The sequence below is a fragment of the Geotrypetes seraphini genome, chromosome 7 (assembly GCF_902459505.1).
Source record: "Geotrypetes seraphini chromosome 7, aGeoSer1.1, whole genome shotgun sequence".
NCBI classification, from domain to species: domain Eukaryota; kingdom Metazoa; phylum Chordata; class Amphibia; order Gymnophiona; family Dermophiidae; genus Geotrypetes; species Geotrypetes seraphini.
This window is the reverse complement of record NC_047090.1, coordinates 184,945,940-184,959,144: the sequence shown is the minus strand read 5'-3', so window position 1 is coordinate 184,959,144 and position 13,205 is coordinate 184,945,940. Positions and strand designations below refer to the sequence as shown.

Genomic DNA, 13,205 nt, shown 5'->3' with positions numbered 1-13,205 from the left:
TCGAGATCGAACGACGAGGAGGAGGGGGAGGGGGCGGACCGCCCCCTGGGACCGGTACCGGGAGGTCACCCTGGATGGAGGCGATAAGCCGGGGTCCCATGGTCTGCATAAGCTCGACAAACTGAGCTTCCAGCAGGGATCGCAGCGAAGCCGATATGGAGGGATCCGCACCGAAAGGGGGTCCTCCAGCACGGTCTTCGCGCTCCTTCGTGGCCAAGTGCTTCTGCTTGCTAGCCTTAGGCACTTTGATGACCACCGGTGGGACAGTGAAAGGCGGTACCTGAACCGAGGAGACGGGAACAGGCACCGACGCCGAACTCGTGGCCGAAGTCGGGGTGAACGATGCCGGCTTCACCAGGCCCGATGCAGGAGTCGTCGATACAGGTTTCGCATGGACCGGCGAAACATCAGAGGAAGTGGAAGCAGACGGTTCCTTAGCAGCCTCCATCTTGAACATCGACTCCCACAGCAGACAGCGCCGCTTAAATGAACGCGCAGTGAGAGTGGAACAAGGCCGGCACGATTTCGGAATATGTTCTGGACCAAGACACTGCAGGCAGCGTCGATGCGGGTCCGTCAGCGAAATCGCGCGTTGGCACTTGCTGCACTTTTTAAAACCGGTGATTGGCCGGGACATAGGCCGGAAAATCGTCGCCGCAAGGTCGAAGGCGCTGGGCCTAAGCCACGAGGCCGGCCCGGCCGAACCGCCGGAGGAAATAATTTTTTTTTTTTTTGTAAGAAAAGAAATACTCTTAAGAAAGTAAAATAAAAGCAAAACGCGGACAAAGAAGGCAAAAAATAACTGAAATTCAGTCAGCGCAGAATGAAGTGAAACTTCTCAGCTCCGCAGAAAGAAAAGAACTGAGGAGACACGCCCGGTCCATCGGGCGGGAAGGCACTGGCGCATGCGCGGTGCGGGCATCTCGAAACTTCTAAGTTTCTTCAAGCAAGACATGCTTGTGAGACGTCAGTATCGGGCTCTGTCGGATGACATCACCCACTAGTGAGAATACCTGCCTGCTTGTCCTGGGATAATGTGGTGAAATCAGTTAGCTTAGCGGGGTTTAAAAAAAGCTTGGATAATTTCCTAAAACAGAAGTTCATAGGCCATTATTGAGATGGCTTGGGAAAATCTACTGCTATTTCCTAGGATAAACAGCATAAAATCTGTTTTACTCCTTGGGATCTTGCCAGGTACTTGGAACCTGGGATGGCCTTTATTGAAAACTGGATACTGGGCTTGATGGACCTTTGGTCAGTCCCTGTATGGCATTTCTGTCCCCCTCTTCGAACCCCCATATCCAGGGGGCCTTGTGGCCCGGCTTGTCAGTCCCTTCTCTCCACCCCTATCCTCCTTACCTTCCTATTCCACTTTCAGAAAGGTATTTTGCTATCAGGGGTCTTGGCAACCTTAGCAGGGGATCACCAATATCATACGACGAGTGAGGTGATTAAATTTGTGAACGATACAAAGCTATTCAGAATAGTGAAGACACAGGGGGATTGCAAAGATCTGCAACGTGACATAATCATGCTCGAGGAATGGGCATCAACATGGCAGATGAGTTTCAACGTGGATAAGTATAAAGTGATGCATGTAGGTAACAAAAATCTCATGCACGAATACAGGATGTCCGGGGTGGTACTTGGAGAGAACTCCCAGGAAAGAAATTTGGGAGTTATGATCGACAAGTTGATGAAGCCATCCGCACAATGTGCGGCGATGGCGAAAAGGGCAAACAGAATACTAGGAATGATAAAGAAGGGGATCACAAATAGATCAGAGAAGGTTATCATGCCGCTATACCGAGCCATGGTACACCCCCACCTGGAATACTGGTCCAGTACTGGTCGCCGTACATGAAGAAGGAAACAGTACTACTCGAAAGGGTCCAGAGAAGAGCAACTAAAATGGTTAAGGGGCTGGAGGAATTGCTGTACAGTGAGAGATTGCAGAAACTGGGCCTTTTCTCCCTTGAAAAGAGGAGACTGAGAGGAGACATGATCGAAACATTCAAGATAATGAAGGGAATAGACTTAGTAGATAAAGACATGTTGTTCACCCTCTCCAAGGTAGAGAGAAAGAGAGGGCACTCTCTAAAGTTAAAAGGGGGTAGATTCTGTACAAAAATAAGGAAGTTCTTCTTCACCCAGAGAGTGGTAGAAAACTGGAACGCTCTTCCGGAGGCTGTTCCAGCTGTTCCGAAACCCTCCAGGGATTCAAGACAAAGTTAGACAAGTTCCTGCTGAACCAGAACTAATGCAAGTCTAGTTAGGACGCTGGCCGCATGAGTGGACTGCTGGGCATGATGGACCACTGGTCTGACCCAGCAGTGGCAATTTTTATGTTCTTATGATACACTGCCAATGGCTCAGTGGTGTACCAAGGGGGGTGGGGGGTGGTCCATCCCGGGTGCAACCCATAAGGGGATGTTCCCTGAGCTGGCCTCATGATCTGGGAACTTCTTCCTCTTCTAGAAATGGCAGCAGCAGCCTTCACAACTTGCTGCTCTTGCCAGCTTCAGGCCTTCCTCTCTGCCGGGTCCTGCCTTCATGTAAGCAGGAAGTAGGTGGGACCATTAGACAAGAAAGTCTGAAGCCGGCAAGAGCAGCGAGTTGTGAAGGCTGCCGCTGCCAATGATAAGAGAGAGAGTACCCATCCCAGAGGGGAGGGGGGAGAAATGCTGCACCTGATTGGGGAGAGGAGGGGATAAGCAAGAAAGCCATCCAGTTGGGGAAGGAGAAGGAAACATAGAAACATAGAAAGATGACGGCAGATAAGGGCTATAGCCCATCAAGTCTGCCCACACTATTTACCCACTCTCTTAAGTCTACTGACCCCCTAAAGTATAATTGTAATTATACTGTCGCTCTACTGACCCACTCATTCAAGTCCTAGTGACCCTATCCCTTGGCATGACCTCGTAGGGATCCCACATAGATATCCCATTTGTTCTTGAAGTCTGGGAAGACCAGGAAAGAGATGTCAGACAATGGGGAAGGAAGAGAGAGGGAGGGGAAGGGGAAGGAAGAAGAGGAGATACCAGAGCACTGAGAGGGAGGGAGAAGGAGAGATGTAAAGGAAGGAGAGAAGAAAGATACCAGGGCATGGGGTGGGAAGGGGATAGAGATGCTAGACCAGGAGGAAAGTCAGGAGGGTGGAAAAAGGAGAGGAGATGCCAGAGCATGTAGGAGGAGGAGGGGGAGATGGAAGGGAAGGAGAGAGCTACCACTGCATGGGGGAGGGAAGGGAAGGAGACAGAGAGAGAAAAATGGAAAGAGGGTGAAGCTGAAATGAATCATGTATAAAGGAGAGAAGGGGCACAGGATAGACAGCTTATGGAAAGGACATAGAAAGAGGGAAGCTGCCATTTGGAAGGGGGAAAGGGTAGACACTGGATGGAAGGGGCTTAGTGAGAAGGCAAACAGTAGATGGAAGGTGAATAGAGAGAGGGCAGACAGTGGATGGAAGGGGCAGAGAAAGAGGGCAGATGCTGCATGGAAGGGTGAGAGAGGACAGACAATGGATGGAAAGAAGTGAGTGAACAGTATATGAGGAAAGCAGAAATCAGAAATGAAAAAGGCAGAAAAAATATTTTTTTCATGCTCTAGAACAGTGTTTTTCAACCTTTTTTGGGCAAAGGCACACTTGTTTCATGAAAAAAATCACGAGGCACACCACCATTAGAAAATGTTAAAAAATTTAACTCTGTGCCTATATTGACTATATATAAAGTAATTCTCTTGAATAGGAATCAAATAAACACAAAGAAAGTATTTTATAATTACTTTATTATGAAATATTAAGTAAACAGAATAGTGAAAAATTATAAAATACTTTATTCAGTGCGAAACCTGGGCCTGTTTGGCTGAACACAAAGTTAAAAACCACTATTGCGGTTTAGTAAAAGGTGACCATATTGTAAAATATAGACAGCAGACATAAATTCAGAACTGTGCATAGTAAGTGAAGGGAAGTTTTCATCTCTGGGAATTTACCCAGTTAACTATTAAGTTATTTGGGCAAATTCCTTTGAAAACTGTGGTAATACTGCCTCCACTTTGCTAAATTTAAAATAAAATCATTTTTCCTACCTTGTCTGGTGATTTCTGGTTGCACTTTCTTCTTCTGACTGTGCATCCAATCTTTCTTCCCTTCTATCAGCCTGTATGCTTTCTCTCCTCCACACCTCATTCCCTCCCCCAACTTTTTCTTCCTCTCTCCCTGACCTTTCTTTCTTTTTTTCTGTTTCTCTTCTTTCCTTCTGTTTCCCTGCCTGCCCCCTTTCTTTCTTTCTCCCTGCCGTTCCCCAAGCCACTGCCACTGCCGCTGCCATCGGGGAACAGGACCCACCAATGGATAACAGGCCCCAAAGCCGACACCGACGCATGCTCTCCCTGCTTCGGGCCGATCAGTCTTCCTCTCCCCGACGTCAATTCTGCAATCGGAGAGGAAGTTCCGCCCATCCAGGCAGCGATTGGCTGGCCCGAACTTCCTCTCCGACTGCAGAATTGACGTCGGGGAGAGGAAGACTGATCGGCCCGATAGATTAGATCGCCAAGACAAAGTGAGTCCTGGGTGATCGACTCACTTTGCCTTGGCGAGCTACTGGCGCCCCTGCCTTAGAACACTGCCTAGGACCCTGGGGGAGCCCGGGCCCCCTGTCAGCTCCGGGCCCCTGAATGCAGGACTGGTAGTACTGCCCTGATGGCGGCCCTGCGGCACACCAGGCAACATCTCGCGGCACACAGCGGTTGAAAAACACTGCTCTAGAATAAAGTAGTATTGAAGCTGTATTGATAAACATTTATAAATAGAAATAAAGTGTTTTGGATTATTAACTTCAGAGACCAAAACCTCCTTCCTCAAGTCAGGACAGGATACTGTAACAGCAGTATACCGTACTCACATGAGGAAGGAGGTTTTGGCCTCTGAAAGCTAATTGAAAAATGGATGCGTTCAATAAAATGGTATTTTCTTATTTTCTATTTTTTGTTCTATTTCTATTTGTTAATCTATAAAGTGGCGATTGTTATTTGTCAGTTTTTTAAATTTACTTCTGCTATCTTTATATTTTGCACAGTATTATGGAACGTGTCACTTTTTCTGTAGTGCTGCATTGTATGCAGAGTCTGGCTTCTTGGTGGTTCAGTTTAACTTTTGTTTATATATTTCTATTTTTAGGACTCCTTTTACTAAGGTGCGCTAACGGTTTTAGTGCACTCGGTAAACGATAACGCCTACATAGAGCTTACGTTAGTATTTTTTGTTTAGCGTGCGCTAATCTTTAGCATGCGCTAAAAATGCTAGCGCACCTTAGTAAAAAGACCCCTTAGTTTGTGAATACTTATTCCATACTGGGTGAGAATGTATCTGTGTTCTGTGTGTATGAAAGGGACATGGTTTTCTGTTAGCACCGACTGTGCAGGATCGATCTGTATTAATATGGCTTTTTAGTTTTACAGCAGGTGTATTGATGTTCTAGTGCTCACTGCAGTACTTAAGATGCTGCCTTTTCCTAGGTGCACCCTTTGTATTATTACTAAAAATATATATATTTTTTTAATAGAGAATGGGGTGTTAAAAAATGATCGGCCCTGGGTGTCAAATTTACTAGGTACGCCACTGCGGTCTGCCTCTCTGATGCAACTTCCTGTTTCCTGAGCAGACCGCAGCAGAGGGACTTGGCATAATAAAGCAACACTAATATCCAGGATTCAAACCAGCAACAACCCTACCTATGAAAAGTCAGCACCCTAGAATACCAATATAGTCCCTAATGGAATATCAGACTGTTATAGCTTCCCACCCAGAAATTAAGCACTACCAGAATACCTCACAGAAAATACTGTATATGCTAACAGACTCTCAACAAATCTAAAAAAAGGACCACACATCAGTAAGAAAGATACGAAAGCAGAAAACTGAATGAAACTTCAAGAAGTTAGACTCTGCTTGTACGACACTAGTAGAGAAATAGAAACTGAAATGCAAAATATCAGAGAAGAACATTTTCCAGAGCTGACACATTCCAATTGCTATATTCAGAACAAAGCATATATTTTTTACCTTTGTTGTCTGAGTATTTTCTTTCTCCATTTGCTTTGGTCCCAATGTCTCTCTTCTGTTCTTCTTTATTTTTCCCTAATTCTCTTACAGGGTCTCTTGTCCATTTGACAAGTCTTTTTCACTCCATTCCCACCATCCATCTTCCCTCTGTGTCCCTTATCTGTCCTGACCTCTGTGCTCTTCTCTCTCTATCCTCCTCATCTCAGTATCCCTATCCCCCAACATGTCCAACTTTGCACCTCTGTCTCCCTATCTCTTTCCCTAGACTCCCTACATGCCTAGCATCTTTTTTTCTGTGTCCCTGTCCCATCCCCTCTCTTTTCCCCTCTTAAGGCACCTCAACCCTGAATTTCTCCCTCCCTTCATGGTTTGGTTTCTCTTTCCTTCCCTTCCTCTGTGGTGTGGCATTTCTCTCCTTTCCTTCCCTCCCTCTCCCACCTCCGCCTTCTGCCTCCTTCTCTTCCATCTCTCCTTCCTCTCTCCACTGTAGTCTAGCATCTCTCTCCTCCCTCTCCCCTTCCTCCCTGTGGTCTGGCATCTCTCTCCTCTCCTTCCTTTTCCATTCCCCCCAGATCTGGCATTGCTATCCTTCCCTCCTTCTCCCTCCTTGGTCTGGTATCTCTCTCTTCTCCTTCCCCCATAGTCTGGTCTCTCTTCTTTCTATCCTCCTCCCCATGATTTGGCCTCTCCATCTTCTTCCACCCCTCATCCTCAAGCCAGTGTAGCATTTCTCTCTTCCTCCACATCTTCCCTCCCCCACGAGATCCAGTACCTCTTTCTCCCTTCTCCTCCCTGCACTTACAGCTTTTAATCGTCTGGATGGAACCGGCAGCATCAGTCAACTTAAAAACGCTGCCCTCGGTAGCCTGGAACCTTTTCCTCTGCTGCAACTTCCTGTACCTGCAGAGGCTGAACTCTGCAGCAGAGGGAAAGCTTCTGGGCTGCCGAAGGCAGGGCTGCCAAAGGCAGTGACTGATGCTACTGGTGCCGGCCTGGAGGGTTAAAAGCTGCAGCTTGGGGAAGGGAGAAAGGTGGCTCAAAACTGGCACGTTGGTAACCCTAGCCACAAGGCCATATGGTCGCACTTTTCACCCCTATTTAAAACTGATCCAGACCTTCAAAATCTTCCTTCTGATTCATAAGGGAACATACATACAGGCTTCCTACCCTGCTTACACCCACTACATGCCATATTCTCAATATAAGAACAAGCCTGCCCTTTCTTCAACATCCTCCTACTATGTAATTACAATGCCTAATGAGGACATGTTTCTCTTAGTTTGGATTGCAAACTAAGTTTGGATTGTACCCCCAGGAAAGAAAGACACTGCTTGATGCAAGACCCTCTTTTAAAGACATACCTCTTCTCCATGGCATAAGGTAGCAGAACTCCTTTACTTTCCCACTCTTTTCCCATCGCCCTTCCTCCTTTTTTTTTAAATTTTATTTTTTATTGAAATTTCCTTCTTCCTTTACAGAACTATCATTTGTATTAATTTGTTGTAAAAAACTGTTGCTCTTTTTTGCTCACATTGGTTAGAAAGGTGATATGCCAGGTAATAAAACTAAACTTATACCTGGTACACCCCAAAACTAGGCCCTGCTCTCCAAGCTACCCCACAATCCCCATCCCCTCCCCCCAAAATTATTCCCTGCAGCTTCTCCCATAATTCTCCAAAATAACTATGTTACTATGCTATATGCACATAAGGGTTACAAATAATTTAGGGCTATGTGAACAAAAAAGGAGTGGGACTTGGGCGTGATAGTATGTGATGATCTTAAGGTGGCCAAACAGAGTGAAAAGGTGTTGACGAAAGCTAGAAGGACACTAGGGTGCATAGAGAAAGGAATGGCCAGTAGGAAAAAGGAGGTATCGATGCCCCTGTGGTCTTCGTCATAAGGCGTAGGGGGACAAACTGAAAGATCTCAATATTTATACTTTGGAGGAAAGGCAGAAAAAGGGAGACATGATAGAGCTGTTTAAATACCTATGTGGCATAAATGAGCGTGAGGCAAGTCTCTTGCAATGCAAGCAATTATTCTGTGATTCGCATGGATCCTAAAATAACAAGAAATACAGTCTGACACCAAAGATACATAAATGCTGTATTGCTCATCATTTTGGGTGCTACAGGCTTGATCAAAAAGAGCTTCCAAATGCATCTGCATAAGTTGCCTGATACAAGTAACAAACTCCAGAAAGAAGCTCTCTTGGGCACAATGCAAGTATTACAGCCAGCATAAGCACTAAATTTGACAGACTGAGATCACACTTCACATGTCCTGGCCTAAGAGTGAGGTTCATTCCTGTCATGCTACTGTGTTTCCCCGAAAATAAGACCTACCCCCAAAATAAGCCCTAGTCTCAGGATTCGCCAGCAACTCTTCAACCCGGCCCCTTTTGACCCGCTCAGCCGAACCCCTGCCTACCCTCTATTCTCCCCTCCCCACCGACCGTGAGAGAGCCCTACCTTCAAAAGAAGCAGCGTTGGGCCGGCAGCATTCAAAACAGGCTGCTTGGCCTTGTCCATCGGGGATTTCACTGACATCATCAGTAACGCGGCAGAGGGAAATCCCCAACGGACAAGGCCAAGCAGCCTGTTTAGAGTGCTGCCGGCCTGACGCTGCTTCGGATCAAGGTAGGGCTCACTCGTGGTCGGTGGGGAGGGAAGGATGGAAGATCAGCAGGGGTTCGGCTGTGTGGGGAGGTGCTCAAGGTTCTGCTGCACAAGGGGATGGGAGGGAGGGGAGGAAAGATGCTGCACATGTGGGGGAGAGAAAGGAAAGAGGAAGAATTGGGGTGAAGGAGAGGAAGGGAGAGATGATCACGTGCATACCCCAAAATAAGACCTAGTGCCTTTTTTGGGCCCCAAATGAATATGAGACACTGTCTTATTTTCGGAAAAACACAGTATGTGCAAACTAACCCATTTGAAGGAACTGCCGAGACAAAACAGGTAAACAGACAAAAGAAGAAAAGAGTTCAAACACATTTCAAATCCAACAGGGTTTACAAATACAGTAAAACCTTGGATTGCAAGTGTAACTTTGTTTGCAAGTGTTTTGCAAGACAAGCAAAACATTTTATTAAATTTTAACTTGATATACAAGCAATGTCTTACAATACAAGTACATACAGTTTACACACATCACAACTGAGCTGATGGTTCTTCTCTTTCTGACACTGCAAGAGTGTAGTGACCGTTCTAGACAAGCGAGGTCTTGCAATACGAGTCCATACAGTATACACGCGTCACATCATCACAACTGAGCCAATGGTTATTCTCTCTCTGACGCTGAAAGAGTGTAGTAACTGTTCTAGACAAGCGAGGTCTTGCAATACGAGTCCATACAGTATACACGCGTCACATCATCACATCTGAGCCAATGGTTATTCTCTCTCTGACGCTGAAAGAGTGTAGTGACTGTCCTAAACAAGCAAGGTCTTGCAATACAAGTACGTATAATATTTTGTATTAAAGTTTTTGGGTTGTGGAACGAATCGTACGAGTTTCCATTATTTCCTATGGGGAAATTCTCTCTGATATACGAGTGCTTTGGATTGCAAGCATGCTTTTGGAACGAATTATGCTCACAAACCAAGGTTTAACTGTAATTACATAAAAAAGAGGTTTATAATATCGGGGGGAGGGGCCAAAATACACTCAAAAAAATGTAAAAGAATTTTGATGAAACTTGGCATGGGGGAAAAAAAGGAGCACTGAATTTGAAAACGGATCAGATCGGATTGTGATTCCGAGAAATAAGTCTCCCTAAAAATGTCCCAATGTATCTGTAAGGGAGATGCAGCTCCAGCTTCTGTAATATAAGTGAAACGTGCAAATTAGAGAATTGCTCTTTTCAAACTGCCTCACCCCCTAGCTGACCCCCCCCCCAAATTCCCTTTCACCCCAAAACTAGCCCCACAACTTCTCAGGATCTTCCCAGGTCAGGTAGGCCACTGTTGGAAACAGGATACTGGGTTTAACGGATCTTCAATTTGTCCCAGTATGGCAACATTTGTTCTGTCTGGCTTCTTGGGTTTCCAGATCAATTTTAGTCTTTCTATTTTAAGTCTGTGGTCACTTATTCAGTCTGTAGTTTATATATATCATGCTAACATAATATAACATAACTTTATTTTTCTATACCACCATAATCAAACAATTTCTAGGCAGTTTACACTGAAGAGAAATGGACAATCAGCGAAATACAAATAGCTAAAGTACAACATGTTTCTTAAAAATAGTCAGAGTAAAATTATGATCATACGGAACGTGCAGGTGGGACGGCACTCGGCTGCATGGGCTCAGATAGAGGCTCTCCAACATGCGGAAGGCTGGCCGGCGGACGGAAGATGAATCCCCCTGAAGCGGCGCTGTGTGGGCTCAGGGGTTCTTTAGTGGCTGGTGGACAGACGAAGCATCACTGCGGGGTTCTTCAGCAGCTGGCAGACGGAGGAGGCGTTACTAGAGACCCAGTACCCGGCACCCGACAGGTACAGACCTCTGGGCCACCCCTTGCCACTTCCTCGGCACCTTTCGGGTTCTGGAACGAATTGTCAGCGTTTCCATTATGGCCTATAGGGAAAGTTGCTTTGATATAAGAGTACTTTGGATTACGAGCATGCTTCTGGAACGAATTATGCTCATAAACCTAGGTACCACTGTATTTCTAAACTACAGACTGAATAAGTGACCACAGACTAAAAACAGAAAGACTAAAATTGATCTGGAAACCCAAGACACCAGACAGAACATAAGAGTTGCCATACTAGGATAGACAGAAGGTCCATCAAGCCCTGTATCCTGTTTCCAACAGTGGCTAACCTGCCCTGGGAAGATCCCCAATAGGGAATGACACAGGGACAAATTATTCTCCATTCCTGCAGGAATTCATTTTCCCATCCTGTTCCTGAGAGTTCTTTTCCTATCCCTGCCCCATTCCTGTAATCTCCATCCTCATCCGCACAAGCCTCAAACATTTTAAAATCATAAGTGCTTGAGGCTTGTGTGGTTAAGGCAGAGTTTGCAGGAATGGGACAGGGACAGGGACAAAACTTGCGGGGATGGGGCGGGGAAATTGAGTTCCTGCGGCGAGGGAGACAAATTTGTCCCAATGTCATTCTCTAATCCCAAAAAGTAAAACTTTTCATGCAATGCAATACTGATGAAATGTATTTCTTCATAGGAGCCAGCAACCCTAATATTGAAGAAACTCATTGACTATATCCAGGGAGGGGTAATTTGGAGTGGAGGAGTAGCCTAGAGGTTTGTGCAGTGGGCTGAGATTCTGGCAAACTGGGTTCAATTCCTACCGCAGCTCCTTGTGACCTTGAGCAAATAATTTAACTCTTCATTGCTCCACATTGTAACCACAGAAAGGCAGTATATCAAGTCCCATCCTCTTTAGTCACTTAACCTTTCATTGCCCCCAAGTACAAAAAGTTATTGTGGAATTTGTTGCTGGAGAATGTGGTGAAATCAGTTAGCTTAACAGGGTTAAAAAAATGTCCATAGGCCATTATTGAGATGGCTTGGGGAAATCCACTGGTTATTCCTAGGATAAGCATCATAAAATCTGTTTTACTAGGTGGGACCTAGCTAGATACTTGGGACCTGAGTTGGGCCTGATGAACCTTTGGTCTGTCCCAGTATGACAACTTTTATGTTCTTATGTTAGATTGTGAGTCCTCTAGGGACAGAAAACGTACCTTCATATAATGTGTACATCTAGTTCTTCCCTTTCCTCATGTGCCAGTTTGTTTCGTTCTGGTTAGTCACGTCAGTCAAGAAAGGTTGTCTCTTGAGGTTTCTTTGACATAATGCATTTTATCATTTTTATTATATAAAGCCGCTTTGATATAAAGCCGCTTTGATTACAGATTAGAAATTTGGACTTGTATACTGCCTTTGTGTAGTTACACAACCACACTCAATTGGTTTACATACGTACAGATACTTATTTTGTACTTGGGGCAATGGCGGATTAGGCGAGTTGCCCAGGGCTCAGAAGGAGCAGCTGCTGGGATTTCATCCTACAACCTCGGGGTGTCTAAAGGAAGCAGCTCCTCACCCCCATGTTAGCTATACAAATGATCAACAGTGGTGTGATTTCTGCTGGATTCAGCGGCCCCAATTATTTTGGAAAAGTTGGCTGCCACGTTATTTCCCATCTCTGTGGAGAATATATAGATCCACAAAAGGTTAATCTATAGAGCAAAAAATTTGGTAATGTTAATCAAAATGAAGGAAAAGATCTCAGAATTGCCACTCCCAGAATGATAATGATATCATCCAAAAAGGAATTGTGGCGTGGATATCTTTCATTGATCAAAAAACCTTCATGTTTTTTTAATAATATTTTGACTTAATATGTCAATGTTCTATAGATGTAAAAATTTTTGTGTTTTAAACCACTCCACATAATTTTTTATATAATTTTTCTTTATCATTATCTTTTTGGATGATATCATTATCATTCTGGGAGTGGCAATTCTGAGATCTTTTCCTTCATTTTGATTAACATTACCAAATTAGTTGTTTTTTTGCTCTATAGATTAACCTTTTGTGGATCTATTTATTAGTGGTTAATCTTTTCTCCTTTTCTGCATTATTTTTGATTAATCAACAGCTGAGAATATACAGATCTCAGAGAGGCTACATTTCCCAAAATTAACAGAGGGAAAAAAAAAAAAAAAATCAAAGATTTCTCCTCAAGAAATGAACAGGAAAAACGGTATAATCCTTTGGGGGGGGGGGGTGAAATGACAATGTACCGAGAGATTGACCAGAACAGCCCCCGAGTTCCTTGTCTGGTGGCAGCTTGCAACCCCTTTGGCTGCCCTTGGCACTGTTGAGCGGTCAGTGACGGACCCGCGCTCTCTTTCTGGAACCTAAACGGCTGCCTTCGATCAGTGAAGTCTTCTGGCTTGGGGGAATTACTTACAGCTGTCTTATTGGCTGCCAAGTGAGCTGAGGTGGCCACTCACAAGTGACATCTGTTGCTGGCCTCTGGCCTGGCTGGGCAGGGGCAAACTGGGCTCAGACCAAGAGTCTGGAGTTTAGGGGTAGGGGGCTTAGGACTTTGGAGGTTAGGAATGGTAACTGTCTGATTTCCCCCCCCCCCGAAT

General features: G+C 45.2%; 1 protein-coding gene across 1 annotated transcript in view; it reads right to left on the bottom strand.

The window, feature by feature from the left end:
- LOC117364262 (phospholipase B1, membrane-associated-like) overlaps positions 1 to 12,986 on the bottom strand; it is a 296,571-nt gene extending 283,585 nt beyond the window's left edge. Inside the window, exon 1 of the mRNA XM_033953278.1 lies at positions 12,852 to 12,986. The gene's annotated coding sequence lies outside the window, so the exon portion shown is untranslated. The remainder of the gene's footprint in view (positions 1 to 12,851) is intronic.
- Positions 12,987 to 13,205: the final 219 nt, after the last annotated feature.